Here is a 23011-nt window from a genome sequence, read left to right on the forward strand (position 1 = left end):
TCCACCATTGGGAGTCAGAAACACAACTCCAGCACCCCCTCTTTAACACCGGAATGCTCTGTCAAAATACATCTCCCACGGCCGAGTTAGCATCGTACAGAAGACTTCTTCATTCGGGAGGTCACTTGACAGGGGAGATCCTGAAGGGATCGAGTGAGCCGTGAGAAAGTCTACTAAGGCTTGACCTTTGACGGCTTTCTGTGGCACATACGTGATTGCGAACTCCATCAGCAATAATGCTCACTTAGCTAAGCGTCCTGACAGGCATGGCCGGGTCATAAGGAACTTGACTGAGTCCGCCTTTGAGATTAGCTTGACGTCATGACTAAGCAAGTAATAGCGGAGCTTCAGTACTGCAAAGATCAAGGCTAGGCACATCTTCTCGATGGGAGTGTTTTTTTGTGCTAGGAGTGCCCCAAGTGACTCATTAAGAGCGGTCACGTATAGGATGAGAGGTCTTCCTAATGTTGGCCCTGGAGAGTACCAGAGGATTCAACAAGTACTGCTTGATATCATCAAGTGTAGCAAGACATGCCTCATCCCATATGAAGGGAGTGTCCTTCTTCAATAGGTGTGAAAAGGGCTTGCATCATCTTGAGAGGTTCGAGATGAACCTTCGAATGCAAGCCAGCTGACCTTGAAGAGACCAAAGCTCACTCAAGGTTGTAGGCAATGACATGTCTTGAATCTCCTTTGTTTTGATTGGCTCGATCTCCAGCCCGAGATACCTCATGATGAACCCTAAGAATTTCCTGAGTGTATGCCAAAGGCACATTTCAAGGGTTCATCTTGAGTTGGTGACGCCGCAGATGCTCAAACACCTTTTTAAGGTCCTTTATGTGAGCATCCTTTGTTTCAACCTTCACCACTAAGTCATCCACATATCATTCGACCTCCTTGTGCATCATATCCTTGAAGATGGTCGTCATAGCTCGCTGGTATGTGGCACCAGAATTTTTTAACCCGAAAGGCATCACAGTATAGCAAAAGACACCTTTTCGTGTCAAACGCAGTGACCTCTTCATCCTTTGGTGCCATCCTGATCTGATTATAACCAGAGTACCCATCCATGAAGGAGAAGATCTGGCAATGAGCCATGGAATCAAGAAGCATCTCAGTGAACAGCAAGGGGAAGTCGTCCTTGGGGCAGGCGGTGTTCAAGTCGCGAAAGTCAATACAGACCCTGATTTGGCCATTTTTCTTTTTGATTGAGACAACATTGGCCAGCCATCTTGGGTATTCGAATTCACGTATGAATTCAGCTTGCCTGAGCTTGTTTACTTCAGCATCGATCTGCATCTCGAGGTCGGGTCTAAACCTACTTGATTTCTACTTTATGGATTTGATGGTCGGATCAATATTGAGACGATGGACATCGATTTGAGGGTTTAAACCAAGGATCGCATGATAATGCCTGGCGAAGACGTCCCGATTTGCTCGGAGGTGGGAAATATAACTTTCTTTCTCCTCTGGGGAAATTTTGGCCGAGATGAAAGTTGGCGCCTTGAGTCGGCATCATCCTCTAATTCTATCTCTTCAAGCTCATTAGCAGTGGCATGACCACCTTCTTCCCACTCTTCCGGATCTTGTTGCAACTCTTTGTCAAGGGATTCAGGATGCTTCTTATCAATCTCGAGTGCCGAGACCAATGATCCTGACATTTCGACTTCTAAGAGAGTCCCAGTGTGGGAGACAATTTCCAGTTACTGACCGGACCAAGCAATGAAAGCGTCAACTTCGAACATAGAGTCCATGGCATCATGCTTGGGGTCACTCCGTACTTGCCCCAAGCTGGGTAGCGCTTCATGAACTTGAATCATGTTATAGACCTCATGGGAATAGGAGCTCGAAGATGGCTTGGACTTGGCTTGGGTTGTCAGGGCGTCAGCGACTGACAAGAATCCAACCTCTTGGGCCAGCATCTTTCTTAGGTGCCTTTACTGCGACCTGCTGATGTTAGTGCCTCCGAGTTCTTTGTTTAGAGCATCGAAATCTAGGCACTACCGAACTGCACCTGTGAAAGAGATATAAGAGGAGGCAGGAGAAGAAGATTTAGAATGTTCTGGGAAGATTTTTATGTCGTCACCAGAATTGGACATGTGCAGGGGGTATTTTAGGTCTTGCCCCAGCTCTGACTATTGAGAGATACTTTTAACGTTGTCACCCGTATTGGACGAGTCCCGAGCATTTGATGACTCAGGGATGTCAACCTGATTAGACAAAGGGATAGGGTGAGTTGCGCCTGGTGGGATGAAGTCCAGTAAGGTTGGCAGTGGAGGAAGGGGCTTCGGAAATTCTTCCTCGGGTGGCTGAGGAATATGGTTCCCTCGGCAAGCTGACATAGGTGCTCATCTCCTTTTGGATCCCTTGGGAGGTGTTTGGCCTGTCCTATCGAGCTGATGAGTAGCCCTAGCGTGGCGGACTACCTCACGCTTTAGGGACTTGAGCCTACTTCGCCCATGGTAGACTTCCCAAGGCTGAGAAGTCGAGGGTTCTGAGATATCCTCATAGGGGACCTAGAGTGGGATTTTCTCTTGGAGGGGAGTGATGGCTTGGAAGCGTTCTAGGAGAACGGCACAAACAATGTGGCCTTCCTATTCCTTCTCCGAGACTATAGCTTCGAACCCATAGCATTCTGTGAGCTCATGGCCCCATACCTAGTGATATGGACACCAGAGACTTTTTGTACCCTAGGGAAGACGCCTAGGTTGCTTGGCGGGCTTGGGAGTGACGAGACCCTATTGGAGAATCGCCTCTAAGAGGGTCTGTAGAGGGTCTAGCACCACACTTTCCTGAGCTTGTGTCGAGAGGTTTTCTTACACTGGTGGAGCAGGTTACCATGAGCTTCGTGGTGAAGCTGCATCTTCTTTGCTAAGAGCTCATGGAAGCCAGTGCATTCGCTCAGGTCTTAGCTTCGTATCAGATGATACAAACACCAGAGGTTCTCAGTCCCTGGAGGCAGGAACTTGGGCTGCCTTGTTGGCTTTGGCAAGATGAGACCTTCTACGAGCATTACGGAGAATAGTGCATGGAGGACAGCGGGTGCCTCGTCATCCTCCTGGATTGTCACTATATGGGAAGCCTCAATTGCCCCGTATGCTTTCTTTAGCTCTTCAAGCTCTATCTGGCCCTTGTTAATAAGAGCTTCGATAATGCCTTTAAGCGTATAGCACTCTTGAGTGGGGTGGCCTACTCTCCTATGATAGGTGCAGTACCTCTCGTGTGTCTCCTGTCCAGCTTATTCTGAGGTGTTGACCTCCGGCAACTAGATAATGTTTTTCTTTAGTAGTAATCGAAGTAGCGCATGAACCCACTCCTTCACGAAGGGGTACACCTTGTTCTGGTGTTGGATTCAGTAATCACTTTGATTTATACTTTTAGGGGGTGGGACCTTGTTATAGGATTGTTGCTGCTTGCCCCAAAACTGTGGTGGCAGTGCCTTGGGGAAGTCCAAAGTTTGAGGGTGGCTTTCTTAGTGTCAATCACGGTGACAACCACACTAATCATCGCTTTTTTCTGGTTGCCCCGATTATTGGAACGAGAATTGACATTGCCCCAGTTGTTTCTCTAGCTAGAGGGCTGTTGACGAGATCCACCATGGTGCTTGAACAGACCTTCTATACGAACCGCTTTAGAGATGAACTCTAACATGGAGGGTGGATTGGAAGCCTCAACATGCAGGGCAATCTCGGGCAGCATATTTCATATGCATGTCTGAATTGCTTCTCTTTAAGTCATGGGAGTGGCATGATAGGTTGCCAACTCTCTCCATCGGATGATGAACTTATCGACTGGCTCACCAACGTCTTGAGTCAGAGTGAGGAACTCAATGGTTTCCACATTTCTCTGGACTTCATAGAAGCACTAGTAAAACAATTTCTCAATTTCCTGCCATGTGTGTACCGAACTTGGAGGTAGCCGAGCATACCACTAGAAGGCTAGCCCTTCGAGAGTCTCGACGAACTGATGGAGGACGAGTCGCCCATCAGTTGTTGTCTCTCGACAAGCCGCTTGAAAGTGAGCGGTTTGCTGATGCGGGGATGTAGTACCATTGAACAAGGGGAGCTTCCCTTTTTGATAGTTTGGGGGAAACGAGACCTGGTCGATATACGAGAGGTATGGCTTTTGGTAAAGCGGTGCCCCTTCCATGCCCGGGACTTTATTCTTAAGACTATGGGTCACCATGGCATTTATGTCGGTTTGCGAAACCATACGGGGGAGCAGAGCTATCTTGGAAGGCCAGTGGGGAGTTTGCTTGGGAGCTGTGTCCTCTCCAGGCTAGGAGTTGCCCTCATGGTGGGGAGGGTAAGTAGGGAACCTAGAGGCCTCTAGGCGATCCATCTTTTCGAGAATGGACTGCATCATCACCTCGAACATGTTCATCAGCTCTTCCTGGGTGTCATACAGCATTGACATTGACAGTTTCTTTTGGAAGGTCGGAGCCAGGTGGAGTCATGGACTACCGGGGCTGGTGAAATGTACATGGCAAGTCGGTCTGTAGGGGCTCAGCATGCCCCGACTGGACTCGAGCCTTGTACGCTAACTGTGTGAGGACCGGTTCTTGATGGTCTTGGGACCGTGACTTCTTGGCAGCTCGATCTTTTCCTGTGATGGTAACCACCAAGCAATCTTGGACTTCCTTCTTAGGTTCTAGAATCTGAAGAGGGAAGAAGGGATTGTGAGGTAACAGGTCATCAAGAGTGGTAACTTCAACTGCCTTAGGAGTCTCTCTTGTTAGGAGCTACAGGCCTCTCTTTTGCTTGATCCTGAGACTGCAATAGATTTCAATCCAGAATCGAGCCTGAGACTTGGACTGCTCCATCTTTCTTGAGCATGCGAGGGTTGTGTCTATCAGCTGGAGTAGAGAATGAGGTCCCAGGATAGAGGGCAATCTGGGCTACCACCTTGGAGTCTGTAGGCTTCTATCTGCCGTCAAGTCTTTACCCTGAATTCCCTTGTGAGGTCCGGATGCATGGCTGACCTGGGGTGGCTGACTCAAGATGGCACTCTTAGGGAAAACCTTTCAGTACCAGGTCTCGAGGTGTTTGCCTGGCGAAGGAAGAGAGACAGAAGAAGGAATTGGCTCACGACTCCGCCTGAGTTGAGATCGAGGAGGAACCTGTGAAATTGGTGTGTGTGCACCTTTAGAGGTAGCCATCCGAGTGACTTAGGGGCCAGCCCTGGGTCAGCTAGTTCAACCTTAAGAGGCCGAGACCTACGAGCTCGTGTTTGTGAGGGATCGGATAGGAGCCTATCTCTCATAGTATGTAGTCGTGTGTGCTGAGAGGGAGGACAAAGTGATCAACCCTCGTGTGCTCGAGTTGGCACAGAATTGGCGTTGCCCTGAGCTTTGGGATGCGGATGCATAATGCGTGCAGGGTTCGGCCCGAGAAGGCTTAGCATTGAACGCGAAATCAAGGCAGCATGAAAGTTGCCCTGAGGTGTGGCTCGAGTGGATGGACCACGAGTCTTTAGGTATGTGCGAGAGGTGGAGGCCACAGGATCTCCCCCTCGGTGTGTCAAGCCTCAAGGCAAAGAGGTTCGGGGTGAAGAAGGAGTATGGGGGTGGCCCTGCGGTGACCCTCAAGAGCGATGGAAACCTGCTTGCCTTTCGCGAAAGCTGACAAGGCAACCTTTCGACGTACCTTAGCAATGTGACTGGCAAGGGACTTGCCAGTAGCAGGGTGCGTGCTGTGTGTGGTGGCATGTGTGCCACTAATGCGAAGGGCCTTAGTGGAGGGTCCGTCAGGGCTAGGAAGTGGGGAGTTAGGGACCTTCAAGTCCCTTCTCACACCAATCCAAGAGAGAACTTGGGGGCCGGACTGTGAGTCTTGACGCAAGAGGAATGTAGGAAACGAGGCTTGAGAAGCTTGCTTCCTTGGGATGGTCACGACTGTAGGGATGAGAAAATCCCCAACTCGGATGAATGAGTTGAATAACCCAGATGCCATGAAATATAGTGCAAAAAGTAAAAGGTGATGTGATCAAGTAAGAGCGAACTGATGAAGGGGTGATAAGTCCCTAGTGGAGTCACCAAACTGGTCGGATGCCTCAATCTTGCCTCCCAGAATCTAGGTGATTGGGTGACACGTGTCTCGGGTTCAGAAGACCCAGAACCTGATGCGCAACACGATGAGACTCATGTGGGCAGCAATAGGCATCGTCGTCTGTGCTTATGCAGGACATCGAGGATATGCCTGCGGACAACGATGAGTAGCGCCATTTGCGAACTTCGTTGAGAGATAGAGACGGATGAAGAGAGGGGGAATGAAACTCACGCATAGCGCTGCCATCGTCATGCATGACGTGCAAAACCACATGAAAGGAAAGAAAGAAAGAGGCATGCACGACACTGCAACAGCCATGCATGGCCTCTGAGAAAAACTCAGTCAAAGGAGAAGAAAGAGAAGAAGAGAGAGAAGAAGAGAGGGAAGAAGAGAAGAGAGAGAAAGAGATTTACCTTAAGCCCAGGGGTACGACCTAAAAGTTTCTCTCTCCTTCCTGTCTCTCTCAAAACTCGATTTAGTAATAAAAAGAAATGGAAATTTTATTAATCAAAGTTCCCTTCTTGTACAATGGTAGTACGTGATATATATAGAGTTTTGCCCAAACATGAGTGGATTGATCAAAATTAAACCTAATTGCTGAAAATTAAGATTTAATTGAATTAAATAAAATAAGAAAATAGGGTACAAAATAACTGATTTTCCCATTCCTAACAATTGGGAAAATTCCAGAACAGTCCATGCTACCTTAGAACGTGAGTGATCTTTCATGGATGATCCGAGGTTGCTCTAGTGTCCGTTTATCCGAAAGATGATTTTTTTCTTGTAGGGCTTAGCATGGCAATCAATTTGATACCAACTTCGAAACATGGATCGTGTTTTTAAGCCACGATCACATGACTTGAAATTTGGATGAATCTTGCAAACTTCGGATCTATAGTATGCTCATTCCTTAATGTTTCTTCCTGATTTCTTCATTGCATTGCACTGATCATGCCATCACGGTCGCGTGGCAACAAACGCAGCTCGATTTCGTGTCGGGACGAAGATTTCACAACTTTTGAGTTTTTGCTGAAATTTGCAGCCATGTTATCAGCTTCGTGTGCGAAATCTGACCGTTTATCATGCACTGGATTTAGACCAATGATAGCCATTAACCTTACACACACGATGCAACTGGTTTCACATTGATCGGGTTCGCGAGCGTCGTGATTTGGCCACTCAAGTGAGGCGTGTTGCTTCTGATTTTTCTGCAACTTTCTTCACGGATTAGCAACTTTATCTCTAGCTTTTCTCCTCGCTCGGGCGTCGTCACAGGGTGTGCCACATTTCAAAACACTCGTCTTGATAAGAGAAACACGCTCACAAAATTTGAGCATGATCTGACTCAGGACGAGTGAGATATGAGCACTGCAAGTCACCATTCTTGACTATTCCTTTAATGGAGTTTAGTTGCAGAGTGGCCGCACAGGAATAGTGTGTGGCTTCTCTTGTTTTGATCTTTTACCCATAACGTCTTTCCGGAGTATTCGTTTAAGCTGAAATTTGACTCCTAGAGGTTTTCAACCATGTCGGATCTAATGGCGGTGGTCCCAAAGCCGTTTGATTATCTAACAGCAGGGTTACACTTATAGGGGTGCATTTAAGGGTGCTAAAGGTTGATTCTACCGGAACTATTTTTCAGTCTGCACTATCTTAAACATATTGGATTACCACGAAACTTGACATAAGACTTTTAAGAGTTCTGATGAAGATCTTGACCTGTTCTGAGGCCATTCTGAGACAGTCAAAATTTCAACTATTTGTCAAGATTTATCGACCTGCGTATCCATTTTATTCCGCATCGGGGACCCATGGTGTTGAAAAATGTCTCAAACAGCATGCCCCACCGAATGTTGTGCTTCGAGAGAAGCGATAATGACAACATCCGAAAAATTTCCTCTGGCTTTATTTCTTTTTTCCTTCTAGCCACCGGACCACGTGAACGCCAAAGAGATTCATGCAATGTTGTAATTAGGATGCTCAGACGTTTGGATGCAATATACAAGTCCATAAGTGGAGACTTTAGGGGAATAAGAGACTTTGAGGGATCTTTTGTTCATTGCCCTCACCCTCAAGGGACTATTTGCGATTCTGATAGCTGAGGATTTTGTATGAACCTCATTAGTTAGAATCGAGCCTATCTGGCGGCCAAGTGCTATGAGCCTTTGGTCGGCATTGTTTGTTGTTGCACCAGGTTTTCTTTTGACAATCAAGGTACCTCTATGAGCCCTCATCCTGTCAAGTCCAGTCGGGGGCTTTTTGTTAGACTGTCTCAAAAGTTTGGGCACATCGGCTAGGGAGGGATTTTGGCGAGGCGGCTTTATGACGAGGCACTACCCTGAAGTCTCTAGCAGGTTCGACCCTGGCTTTTTCAGTTTCTTGCCTTCGTGAGCATCTTTAGCATTTTGGAGGAATCTTTCGGTCATCGTCCTCACCCTCAAAGACTCTTTTTGCTTTTGGATGGATCTTTCGATTATCGTCTTCACCCTCAGGGACTCCTTTTGATTTTGGAGTTTGGGAGATCTTGTGAGGCTCTCAATCCCGGATGAGCCATCTTATGTTGTGATTGGATCCTGACAGCAGAGGATGTTGTATGGACCTTATTAGCTAGGATTACGCCTGTTTGGCAATTGGGTGCCGACTGAGGCTGTGATACTCCGTCAACCTGCTTTATTGGTCAAAGGGTCTGTTGTGGATTTTCACTTGGAATTGAGAAGCCGTCGTAGAGACGGTTTTCACGAACTTCCTTTTATTTTGGGCTCTTTTACTCATGACCTTGCAGCCATGTCCACCCTTTTCAGCAATTTTTGCTCACGACACCCTTTCGAGTTTTCACTGTGCACGGGTTTCATTTACGGAACTCTCTTAGTCATGGTTTCATGACGATGCCCTTTCATCATTTTTACTCATGGCGTTCCCTTATGAAGTTATACACCATGCCCGTTATTTTCGCTTTTTTGTTTTTTGAAGGTGTATTTAAGGTCATGCCTTCGGGACCAGTGCAAAGCCTTTTAACGTCATGCGGTCAGGACGTGCACTATAGTTTAAGGTCATACAGCTGGACCATGGTGGGGATGGATGGCAGCTTGTAGGGCCATGGAGTGAATGTGGTGGTGGTTTTGACTCACTTTGGGGAGATGGCATGAGGTTACCTACGAAAAGTGGTGACCCACTAGCTTACAAGGAGTATGGATGGCGGGATGGTTCGCCATTTTGTGAGCATGGGTGAAATGAATAATAATGTTGAAGTGAATGGATTCACTGGGGAAATGATGAAGGTGGTGCACGCACATGAACGGGTCAGTTAGGGAACGCGTGCGTGAAGATGCACGTAAAGGGCATATGCGTATGTGTGGGGGCATCTTTAAGGTCATGCCTCTTGGACCTGGGCAAAGCAGTTAACGTCATGCAGCCAGGACGTGCACTATGGTCTAAGGTCATATAGCTTGGACCGTGGTTATGCAATTTAAAGTCATGCAACTAGGACCATGTAGTTTAATGTCGTGCAAGATAAAATAAAATAAAAGGAAGGGTTTCCATGGCACCATGACTTGGTTAAGAAATAAGAATTTTGGCCCAAATTTAAGAAAATTCAAAATATTGGGTCATTGGAGACCCAGTTGAAAGAGAAATTAGGTAGAGGCTTAAATGACAATATATTTTGGCTAAAACATAAAAATCACAACATAAATATAATGGGTGTGTAGGGTGAAAAGTAAAAATGGAGAAGCAAAAAGGTGCGGGAAAATCTAGTAAAAAACTCGAATGTAGGCTAAAGAGTCTAAATTATGGGGTAGACAGGGTTCATTAAGTGAAAACGGGTTAGTGGGTCAATAAATAATTTTAACGTGTTCTATGACTGTTTTAGCTTGATGTCCTCACAAGAGAAGCCAAGGGGATTGGCGGTTCGAATTGGTGGGTCTTAGGACACCACTTCACAAACCATTTTGTGTGCAAAGTGCATATATTATTAATTTCCTCATTCAATGAGTAATAAAGAGTGTTATTTGCTTAGCAATACCCCACACAGCCACTAATCATGTTCCCCTTCTCATTGATTTGCATGGGGGCTCCTTTGGCCCTTCACCATTTAGATTTAGACTTATGTGGCTAGAGGATTCCTCACTTAGCTTAGAGGTGCTTTCGGTTTGGCAAAATTCAATTATTCGAGGTTGGGGAGCATGTTTTAGCTCGAAAACTTCAGATTTTGAAATATTGTTTGAAAGATTGGGGCCTCGGGAAATTTGGTCATGTAAATGCCAAAGTTTCTCACTTCGAGTCTCAAATCTCGGATCTTAATCAAGTGGAGCAGCTTAAGGGGGTTTAAATATTAATCAAAAAGCCCAAAGAGACCATATGAAGATAGGATTACAAGATCAATTGAGATTTCAAGAGATTTTTTGGTATTAGAGATCTAGATGGATGAAGGAGGGGGACAATAACACCAATTATTTTCACACCATAGACAATTCTAAGAGAAGGTTGAACAATTTGGAGGGGATACAACTTCCTAGAATTCAAGAGGATAACAGGGATGGAAGGGAAGGGGCAATAGTAGAATTTTTTAAGAGAGCCTTCACATCGCAATCTAGACTTCCCTTTTCTCTCGAGGAAATTCCCTTAAAAAGACTTGATTCTGGTAGGGCTTTGGACCTTGAGGTTCCTTTCTCGATTGAAGAAGTCAAGGAAGCTATGCACTCCTTACCGAAAGATAAAGCCCCTAGACCATAAGGGTTCCAGGTGGCCTTTTTTCAAGAATTTTGAGATGTTATCAAAGGGGACTTGATGCAATTATTTGCTGAGTTCTATTTTGATGCTACGGTCAATAAAGCCCTTAATTTTACTTTCATCACCCTTATCCCCAAAAAGTACATCCCTTCAGGACCTAAGGCCTATTAGCCTCTTGATCTCAATCTACAAGATCTTGGCGTAAGAGCTAGCTAACATATTGAAAAAAGTAAACTTTTTGGTTGTTCAAGGCCCCCAATCAGCTTTTACCAAAAGCAGACAAATTACTGATGGAATCCTAATAGCTCAAGAAGTGATTCACTCTACCTTAGTAGAGGGATCAAAGGGCATACTTTGGAAACCTGATTTCGAAAAAGTGTATGAGAGGGTGGAATGGGACTGTCTAGATGATATTCGTAAGCTTATGGGCTTCGACTGACTTGGAGGAGATGGATCAATGACTGCTTGTCTTCTACTCACTTATCATTTCTTATAAATGGTAAGGCTTGTGGTTATTTCCAAGCTCCTAGATGTTTAAGACAGGGGGATCCCCTATCCCCTTTTCTTTTCACCCTAGTTGGGGAATCCTTCAACCTCATGATGAGATCGGTGATGAGACCAAATCACTTTGATGGCCTCAAGATCCATGGTTGCGAGGAACCCATTTCCCACTTGTAATATGCAGACGACACCCTGCTTCTCACTTCAGCATACCTGGAACAAGTGCAACACATTTGATTGTTTCCCAACTGCTATGAATTGATCTCTAGAGCTAAAGTACATCTGTCCACATGCAAAATTATTGGAGTTAATCGTGCATCTAAAGAATTGATCAGAGGGGTCTCGTGGCTAGGTTGTGGAACTAACGAACTCCCTTTTGAATACTTAGGTGTGCCCCTTGCAAATGGAAGACTTCCTGAGTCTTCCTAGGATCCTATTGTTGATCGTTTTGAGTATATATTGGATAGATGGAAAGGAAGATATTTTTCTTTTCGAGGAAAACTTACTTTGATTAACTTTGCTTTAGCCAACACCCCTGTTTATTACGTCTCTCTCTTTTGAGCACCAACTGCTGTCCTAAAAAGTTGGAGTCTTCAATGCGGGACTTCTTATGGAGTGGCCTAGCCTTGCCTCAGAAATATTGTTTGGTTAGATGGGACAAAGTATGCAGACCCAAGAGAGAAGGGGGATTGGGTATCCGTACACTAAAGTATGTGAATGATGCTTTACTCACCAAGTGGTGGTGGCGAGTTAGCCTGGAACCGCAGTTGGAAAGGTAGAGGCTGATTTTTTCAAAATATAGCTGTCACAATCCTGCACCCTATCGCCCTCCGGTAGGGGTCAGGGGCGGGGCCGTGACAATGGCATTGACCAGAGTGGTCTTTACCCCAAAAATCTCTCGTACGCTCTCTCCTTGTCGATGATATGGAAATGAATTAATTATGTTCACAACCTATTTTTAGTTTATGGCAGGTTGAAGGTACATAATAGAGCCTGGACCAAGTTTGGTCAGAGAAGTGGTTGCGCAATTCCCCACTTATGTTGTAATACCCAGATGTTTATCATTGGGTGGTGGCCAAACAGGCTTGCCTTTCAGATATGGTAGCAGTATAGAGCTCTAATTGTAATTGGAAGTTAGATTCCAGGGTGCGACGAATAGATGAGGCCACAGAACAATAGTTTGTATCCTAGTTGTAGTAGCTTCACACCTTTGTTTACTATCCTAGCATACATGATTCTTTAATTTGGGAGCTTGCACTCAATGGATGTTTTTCTGTCAATGGATGTTTTTTTGTCAAGTCCCTGTACCAAGAAGTAAGCAATGATAGAGTGTTTGAGACGTGCAACTACAACACCAAAGTTTGGGCTATCAAAGCACCAAGATGGGCGTGCTTTCCTCTACTTGCTGGAACAAGACAAAGGTCTCACTTGGGGACCAACTGAGAGAGAGGGAAGACTTTGGTTAACATTTGCATTCTATGCAAGAAAGAAGCAAAAAACAGCAGCCATCTTTTTATCTATTGTCCCTTTGTTACCTCCTTAAGGAATTGGGTTTCTAGTATCTCTAGCCGACAATAGGTGATGCTGGAGAATATCTTGCAACTTTTTGGATCAATTCTCACTCCCCCTTTCACTAAGATTGGAATCCATATGTGGCACATTTTGCTCACCATTATGCTTTGGTCACTTTGGAAAGAGAGAAATTTCAGAATTTTTGAAAGGATTTCGAATGATCTTATAGATATCTCTTGAGGGGTGATGAAGATGATAGTTCAGTGGGCGCGTGCTTCCTTGAGTCTCAAGAGCTACCCCAAAAAAATTTTCTCCACCAATTTTGCAAACCTTCTTCTCTATCACCCTAAGAAAGCAATTAGATCAGCTAACTGGCTCCCTCCTCCAGAGGATGGCTCAAGATGAACTTTGACGCTAGTGTCAGATCTGAGGACCAGAAAGCTGGTTGTCGCAACATTATTAAGGACAGCCATGGGAATGTTATCTTTTCCTACAATGGGCAAATCAGATTTTGCAATATCAATGAGGCAGAATTAAGGATTGTCAAAGGAGTACTAAGGCTTCAGGGGGACCACAATCGCATCATAATTGAGAGCGATTTTGCTAATGTTATCACGTGGTGCTCCCAACCTCTTCTAACTCCCTGGAAATGGACCTTCGTTATGGATGAAATCTCAATAGCCATATTTGGCAAAGAGGTCCAGTTTTGCCACATTATAAGAGAAAAAAATGGCGATAGTGATTGTCGTGCAAAACTAGCCTCTTCCTAATCCTCGCTTTTCTCCCTCCTCTTCATTTCTTCTCTCCCCACTCTCTCTCTTCTTTTTTTTGTATTTTCTGCTTCTTTCTATATAATTTCTCATTTTTTCATTACTATTAACGTTAAAAAAAAATGTTATTTGCTTTAAAAAATACTAGGTGCTATTTGAAAATAATATCTTTCTAAAATCTTAGTTTTTAGATAATGTAACTTTGTAATAATATAAAAAGAGAAATAAAGAGCTTTTAGTTTCGCATAGGGGAATGGAGAAAAAAAATTATTCTTAAATATGAGAATACCATCTTCTATTGTGTTCTAACAACCAATATGAGAGAAGGCACTCGCAGAGCATGTAAATTGTGTGACACACACACATACACTTTCCTATGCATGTACAAGTGATTGGCACCTGAGGAGCACTCCACATGCTTACATCAATCTAGCCGCACCCGTAGCCCATGCATTGTGGATTGGATTCACAGCTTCCTTTCTTTTTGTTGCGAGTCGGGTTTACTAACCCAGTCAATCACCCGACGATAGTCTCAATGTAATGTGACACTGTGTCGTGGTGATGTGGCTCAACAATGTTGTGCATTGAATAGGTTCATTCTATAGATGATGTGTTTGCATGATGCTTTGTTCAGGATAGTTCATTTTGAACCGTTAATGACTGTTAAAAAACCAACTACATATGTTTAACGAATGGTTAATAGCCTTTAACAGTAAAGGCATTTTTTTTCAAACCGCCCTAGATGATTGACACAAGGCGTCCAAAGTCCACAACCTTTGAATTGATAAGACCTTTTTTCTCTTTACAAATGTGACTGATTTTCACTCCCAAAAGACATCCTTTTACATGATTGTCCTCCTTTGTAACTTAGTTTCTCTCTAAAAAGAAAGGTAACTCAAGTGATCTGAGATCGTGTTGTTTTTGTACATTGAACATGCAAATAAATCAATCTTCTTTGTCATGTATTTTAAGGATAAATTACCTGGAGAACTTTATGCATACTGATTATTATTAAGGGTGTGGTTTGATAAGGCTCGGGTCCTAAACAACCAAAGTAAAACGTACCTTTAAATAGTATCAAAAGATGTTGTTTCATTACAAGAAATCTTTGTGATAGCTTGAAAAATTATTTTCACCTCTAATTATAGAATTTAAAACTTCAAAAATAATATAGAACGAGCAGATCTATGAACACTTGGAAATCTTAGAAATTGATGGTCTAGAAAATACATTACAAGTTACACTATTTTGAAGACTTGAAATCTATCTTTTTCGTATGTCCATACATATTGAGGTCGAGATGGTCAATTTGAGGATATTTGGGCATCGAAACAATCTCTGAATTTTTGAGGTGTGCCTAAATTTGATTGTTTAGAGCCTCAACCTTATATAACTTACCTATCATTAATCAACCAAATATTGTCAGATAACTCAATTATGCACCTGAAAACTCTATCTCCAATTTGTTTTCAAATATATCCAAATAAATTGAAATTTTATAGCCCCATCTCACCCACATTCATTGCATTTCAGCAATTCAAGCCAATATTTTTTTAGTTTAACAATAGAACCTTCCATGATTTCATCAAAGTTATGAATCCAGATTTTGTCGAGCGTAATCAATACGATTGCCAAACTTCAAAAGGTGGCAACAAAAGTTAGTATTTCCTCTACCACATTAAAGATACCCTATGTAATCACCGATCAAATGTTAAGATTTAGCATCACCAAGTGAATGAGAGACCTTAGTAAAGACATCTAGGTACTCAAATGCCAGATCTTCAAGTCCCTCACCAACCCCATTGATGATATGTATCAATCACCAGTGAAAGAACTTTGATTCCTGCAAGATATAAATAATCAAACAAAGGAATAGTAACAAAGTTTTTATTTCCAAAGTACTTGGGGCTTAAATCCTGAGAAAACAAGACTATACTAAGGTTTAAATTCACTAAAAAGAAGACGACACTCGATCAAGTGTGGAGTTGTTGCTTATTATAGTGAACTTAAAAGATATACAAATGAATTAGATGGGTCCTTCCAAGTGGAAACTGAAAGGAAGACCAACGTGATTTTGCCGGGAATATATATATAAATATATATAATATTTTTTTTTTTTTTATTCTTTTCACTCCTTTTTTTTAGCAATGATTACTTATAAGCGGTCTTGTTACAATAATTCTTGCTTCAAGAAAAAATAAAAGTAAACCAACAGATCCAAGATCTTAAAACCTTGATGCCATTAAACTAATTTTCTTTAAACAAATAAAATAACTATTACTCCTCATGCTTGAAAATGTAAAGACAATATAATAGAGAAAAGCAAGAAATGAAAGAAAAATGCCGGATATTACTTCAACTGGGCTTATTACATCCCACACCGAGTCACGACCATCTGATGGTGCGGGATCAACGTTCAACCTTTAATCTTAATGGAAAAGAAAAATTTCAAGGCAAACCCTCTAATAGAACTATGAACTCTTGTTTATCACAAAATTCGAACTTAGGTACAAACCCACAATATCTAGTTTAAGCAAGATAGCATATATTTGCTACTACCCAACCCTTAGGTTCATCAAAGCAAGATGAGAGAGAGATAGAACACCATCTAGGTGGGGCATGCCCCTTAGGTCAACCTAGAGAGAGATAGTCCAAGAGGTGGGGTGTGCCCGTTAGTATGATCGAGAGAGAGAGACTTCTATGGTTGGGGCGTGTCCCCTATTGCTATCAAAGAGAGAGAAAAATATTTAGAGATAAGAGCAATATTGGTGTGTAGAGAGTTATGGGCATGAGGTCATCTTTTATAGTGTAAAAATAGGATAAGGGTTTTTTAGGATTTCTATGGCTTGCCTCTTCTTGTGGATTAAATATGAACTATTGATCATGAGTGACTTGTGGGGTGAGAACCTTTATCCCCCTTTTTCCTTGGAGCATTATCCCATCAATAAAAATTAAATAAGATAATATTAATAAGCTTTATCTAAAATATGCATAAGCATTATCAAACTTTTAAAGATTCATTCAAATCTTCTTCAAGATAAAACACTTATCCAAATCGCACCATAACTTGGCATGCAAGCCAAAGTTATTGCTATTTATCAATTCACCCCTATAAAATAGGAAAGTCCCAAAAAGTGGGGTGCGCCACCCATAAGAATAGGAAGCCCCTCAAATTGGAGCATGTCATCCATGAGGTGGCATTGTTGGCCCCACCAATTTAGGTCATGGTGGGCTTATGTGCACAATGGGCCCCCCAATGCTTATTTTAAATATTTTTAATACTCAATAAAATAATTTTAGAATTAATGTGAATATTTTAAAGCATTAGAAAATCAATATCTTCATTTTTATAAATCCAAATTTTATAAATAAAATATCTAGGGATCCAGAAATATTCATATAATAATTCAAAAATCATATCATCATAAAAATAAACACAATTATATTCATTAGATGGGATAAAGATCCATATAATTTAGGAATAAACATTTTGGGGCACTCCATCTTCAACCGTGGACTACGGTCCTTACTTGCTTTATCAACCGACCTCGTATTTTTCATGACCCACAGTCTATGCAGATACTCATTAGTGAGTCACCAAAGTCTGGTTGATAAGCCAAGTGGTCATAATCTCAGTTTGTGAATTTTAAGTTCTCCCCTAGATATGTGTCAAGGTCATCAGGACCTGATGTGATCACAGTTCCTATGGCGCATAGGGGTATCTCTCGCATATGCACAAGCATCATCCTAAAAGGTGATTCGCTTTCTCGAAACGGCTATCATTATGCATGTCGTGTGATGATATATAGATGAGGCTTTGGCCCCAGTCTCCGAAGGCCACCATCACACACAAGGGTCACACAGTCCATCGACTCACTCATCTAAGTATACTCCGACCTCATCAAGGAATGACTTATTAGAACCATTACCGAATAATTTTCTATGCCCAGGTAACATATGTTTTTCCAAACGGACTGGCCTAGACCGTCAAGCATAGTTCAATATCAGCAAATAATATTTTCTTAGTATAGTCTACGAGGAACCACACTCCCACTGAGTTCATGTTCCATTATATCAAATGTTTCATTACAAGCACTAATAAAGCCTTTAATGGACACATTCACCCAACATCTCCTACTTGGCTTTTGAAAGCCTTACATTCTCTCTTCATCACTTTCTCTCATCCCCATCTCTCTCACATATCTTACAAAAACGTTAGGGGCAACGCCTTTTGTTAAAGAATCTACAATCATCAGATCTGTGGATATATGGCTAATCTTGATCTCTCTCAATCTCAACTCATTCCTCAGGTGATATAAATATGGTTTTATGTGCTTGGATTTCTTATGAAAACATGGCTCCTTTGATATGTAATTGTCGCATGTTGTCACAAAAGATCCTTACTGCCTCACAACTCACGGGATAAAAATTGAATTGATTAAGAAACTTCTTAATCTATACGGGCTCCTTAGCCGCCAAACAACATGCCATGTATTCAGCCTACATGGTGGACAATGCCACCACATCCTGTTTCTTTTAGTTCTAAGAAAATGCACCCCCTCAAAGCATAAACATGTATCCAGATGTGGCCTTCGCATCATCTGGATCCGTGAGATAGCTTGCATCTGAATACCCCTCAATTGCTACTTCAATTTCTCCTTTGTATGTAAGTGCATAGTTCATGGCCCCTTTTAAATATCTAAATATTCTCTTAACCGCCCTCGAATGCTCCTCTCCAGGATTACATTGGAATCGGCTAACCATGCTCATGGCAAAAGACAAATCAGGCCTTGGTCTCATCATGGCATACATAAGGGACCCAACTACGCTCCTATAAGGCACTCTCTCCATGGCTTTTATATCAATATCTTTAGTACGACACATCTTATTAATAAGCTTCGTATTTTTATCTATTGGCATAGACATGGGATTACAATTATCCATATCAAACTTTTCTAATATCCTCTTGCAGTAGGTTGCCTGGGAAAGTTGGATAGTTTTCTCTTTTCTGTTTCTTGCTATCTTGATTCCCTACACATATGAAGTTTCTCCAAGATCTTTCATATCGAAGTGTTGTGGAAGAAAAGTTTTAGTCTCTACTAATAAGACAATCAAGCTACTAACAATTAATATATCATCCACATACAAGAAAATGAAAACCACATCACTCCCACTGATCTTTTGATAGATAAAATAGTCATCATTATTAGTAGATAACCCCGTAAGGGCTAGAATCTCTTGAAATTTTATGTACCACTGACGCGATGCTTGTTTTAAGCCATAGATAGATTTGTTAAGCTTACACACTAGGTTTCCCTTCTTGGTTGACTCATGTAGATTTCTTCATCTAAATCTTCATTTAGAAAAGTTGTTTTGGCATCCATCTGATGAACCTCAAAATCAAAATAAGCTACTATGGCTATTAAGATTCTGATGGATGAAAATTTAGCAACTGAAAAAAAGGTCTCATCATAATCTATCCCTTCTTTTTGGGTGAATCCCTTTGCAACTAGTTTAGCTTTGTATTTTTCTATTTTCCCTTCCGAGTTAAACTTCTTCTTGATAATCCACTTACATCCTATAGCCTTACGTTTTCGAGGTAGTGGCACTAATTCCCAAACATGGTTTTGGTTAATAGAAGCATATTCATCCTTCATGGCTTCTATCCAATACTCTTTTTTAGGACAAGACAAAGCTTTATAATAGGTTTAGGTTCAGAATCTAGATTATCCCCAATTCTACCATAGTGGTCCTCTAGGTAGACATAGTGTTCTAGCTATAAAGGTAGTCTACTAATCCAGTCACCTCATCTTGGTTAGGGTTCAGGCTCATTTTGAATTGAGGGTTCGGGTTCGGGCTCAAGTCTATTTGAAGTTTCGGGTTCGGGTTCTCTAAGCACATCCTTATTTCTAGCCTCCTCAAAGAGGTTGGCTTGTTTGTGACTCTATCTTGCTTCAAAGAATTCTTCCTCGAAGAAATGGGCATCACAACTCTCAATAACTACTCCAGTTTCAAGGTTGTAGAATCGATACCTCTTATCATAGTCTACGTAGCCAATAAAAATGGTCTTTACAGTTTTGGGTTGAAGTTTGGTCCTATTTTGGTGTAGGATTAGGACATGGACTGAGCAACCCCAAACTTTTAGATCGTCAAGAAAGAGAGCACGACCGGTGAATATTTCGTAAGGAGTAAGTTGGGCGTCTTTTATGGGAGTCTGACACTGCTTTTCTTCAAAAATCTGGGAGAACATAGCATTCCTCCATTATACTCCTTACCATTTTAACCAATGTCATGTTCCATCTCTTAACAACATCATTTTGTTCGAGAGTATAAGGCATGGTATATTGATAGATGATTCAATTTTCAACACAAAATTCTTTGAAATGTTTGGATGAATATTCCCTCATCTATCGGTTCTAAGGACTTTAATTTCTAAGTCAGTTTGATTTTCTACTACAGCTTTATATACTTTAAACTTTTCTAAAGCTTCGAATTTTGTGTGCTTAAGATACACATGGCCATTTCGCTAGTGGTCATCTATAAAAGTGATGAGATATCTTTTGCGGCTTTTGGTCGCCACATTCATAAGACCACATATGTCACTATGAATGATTTCTAAAACATTAATAGTTGTTTTTGCCCCAATGATATTTTTCCTTGTTAGTTTTCCTTGCACACAAGACTTACACACTTTTGATACATCACCTTATAATTTTGAATAATACCATCATTTTTCAATCTTTCCATTCTTTTGTAATTAATGTGTCCTAACCTCACATGTCATAAGGTAATATCTAAATCATTAGGAGACGAGGCATAAGTAAGGTTTCCTTTTATTTTAATAGTAAATAAATCATCCAAAGACGTCCAATTATAACAACATTATCCCCCATCTTGACTGCTACCTTCTCTCCAATGAAAGTGGTCACGAATCCCACTAGAGTTATCTTAGGAACCGAAACCAAACACTTCCTCATAACGAGAGCATAAAGTGTTTGCTTTACGTTCAAGACACTCCCACATTTCAATTTAACCTCAAAATCCCCGACTCCAAGCACATCGGTCTTTTGTTTTCCTCCCATATAGATGTGTTGGTCCCCGGACCCCATGGGAATAAAAGAGTGGAAGCTTTCTCTGGTGTTTAAGACATGAGCTGTAGCTCCCGAGTCAAGACACCAAAAAGCTTCCTTGGGGTCGGCTAGTTAAGTTTCAAAGACCACACAAACAAGTTCCTTGTTTGTCCCACCAAATTTGTTGGACCTACAATACTTGGGTATGTGGCCTACCTTCTTGCAAATAAAGCAAGTCTAGTATCTCTTTTTCTTCTTTTGTTTTCAAAATATCTCTGTTTGTTATCTCCTCTCTTTCCAAAATTATTTCTACCATGTCTTTTCTTAGGTTTAAAAGATGGTGAAAATTTTACCAAGTGTACGGCCTCCCTTGGAGTTGATGTTGGTGCAATGTTTGAGTTCCTCATTTCTTCTTCTCTTTTGATTGTCACGATGAGCTCCTCCAACTTTAAGGTTTTCTTTCTAGTTGAGAGAGAGAGCATAAAAGTTTCTCAAGTGGCATACTCATCTTTGATTGCTTGAGATGAGTCGTTATTTGGACGATGAGGACAATACTCATAGAGCATCTCATGCAAGTGTTCCATATAAACGACATATCCAATCTTTCTTTTCCAAAAGGCATAATTGGTCCCATCAAACATTTCGGATTTTTGGATCTCCGAGATGAAGGTACGTGCGTCCATATCTTTTATTCTCAAGATAGATCTAGACTCAATAAAGAGAAAAGACTCACAATGGCAATAAGTAACTATGTTCTGATATCAATGAAAGATAGACCAATGTGATCTTGCTACAGTATTTGTATTCTTATTTTTTTATTATTCTTTTCACCCCTTTTTCTTTCAGCAAAAATCACTTACAAGTAGTCTTGTTACAATAATTCTTGTTTTAAGAAAATAAAAGTAAAACCAACAAATCCAAGATCGTAAAACTTTGATGCCATTAAACTAATTTTCTTTAAACAAAGAAAATAACCATTATTTCTCATGCTTAGGAATGTTAAGACAATATAATTAAAAAGACAAGAAATGAAAAAGAAGAATGCTGAAGATTACCTCAATCGGGCTTATTAGACCCTACACTGAGTCACCACTATCTGATGGCGCGGGATCAACGATCAAACTTCAATCTCAATAGAAAATGAAGTTTCAAGGCAAACCCTCTAATGGAACTATGAACTCCTCTTGATCATAAAATTCGAACTTAGGTACATACTTACAAGACCTAGTTTAAACAAGATAGCATCTACTTACTACTACCCAACCCTTAGGTTCATCAAAGCAAGATCAAAGAGATATAGTCCAAGAGGTGGGGTGTGCCCCTTAGTATGATCTAGAGAGAGAGACTTCTCAGGTTGGGGCATGCCCCCTATTGCTACCAAAGAGAGAGAGAGAGAGAGAGAGAGAAGAGAGATAGTGGTGTGCAGAGAAATATGGGCAAAGGGTCCACTTTTTATAGTGCAATTAGGATTTTTATAGCTTGCTTCTTCTTGTGGATTGAATATGAACCATTGATCATAGATGACTTGTAGGGTGAGAGATTTGGGCGTTCCATTCCAATAGATGAGCTATCAACATGCTATGGAAGGTGTTAGAACCTTTATCTGCCTTTTTCCTTTGACCATTCTCCCATCAATAGAAATTAAATAAAATAATATTAATCATAATATTGAGTTTTATCCAATATATGCATAAGTCTTATCAAGACACTAAGGATTCATTCAAATCTTCCTCAAGACAAAACATTTCTCCAAATCTCACAATAATTTGGCCTCCAAGCCAAAGTTATTACTCTTTATCAATTCAACCCTATAAAATAAGAAAACCCCTAAAAGTGGGGCGTGCCACCCATGCAATTAGGAAGCCCCTAAAATTGGGGCGTGCCACCTAGGCTTTGTTGGCCCCACCAATTTAAGCCATGGTGGGCCATGTGCACAATGGGCACATTCAAAAAGATAAAATTGAGAAAATATAATTAGAATATATACATTTAGGAAGAGATAGGGAGAAAGCATTCACATTCCATCTCAAAGAAGATAGAGAGAGGGAAAAGTTGTGGATATAGAGAGATTACCAAATCATGAAGGGAGAGAAAGAGGGGGCTACGTCGGGAGAGAGGGAGTTTCTCTTTTGATAAATTTATATATGAAAATTGTTTGTGGGTTACAATATTTTAACTGTCATTTTAAATATTTACAAAAGAATGCCATGATTTCTTTTGGGATATACCTTAACTCAAATGAGAATTACTGCTACATAAACTTAGTGAATTTTTCCACTAATAATTTAAATTAAAATAATCATTGGATTTTTTTTATCTTATTTTTCCTTTTACATTTTTGTATTTAACAAATGTTATGTTTTTATATTTGATGAACGCTAGT

The 23011-nt window shown here is 41.4% G+C and overlaps 1 pseudogene; it reads right to left on the reverse strand.

The window, feature by feature from the left end:
• Window positions 1–18118: 18118 nt before the first annotated feature.
• On the reverse strand, window positions 18119–18442 carry LOC148779187 (secreted RxLR effector protein 161 pseudogene; annotated as a pseudogene).
• Between the last annotated feature and the right edge of the window lie 4569 nt (window positions 18443–23011).

This window comes from Amborella trichopoda, chromosome 13 (assembly GCF_054954075.1).
Source record: "Amborella trichopoda isolate Santa Cruz 75 chromosome 13, AtrichopodaSantaCruz75HAP2 v2.0, whole genome shotgun sequence".
Taxonomy (NCBI): Eukaryota; Viridiplantae; Streptophyta; class Magnoliopsida; order Amborellales; family Amborellaceae; genus Amborella; species Amborella trichopoda.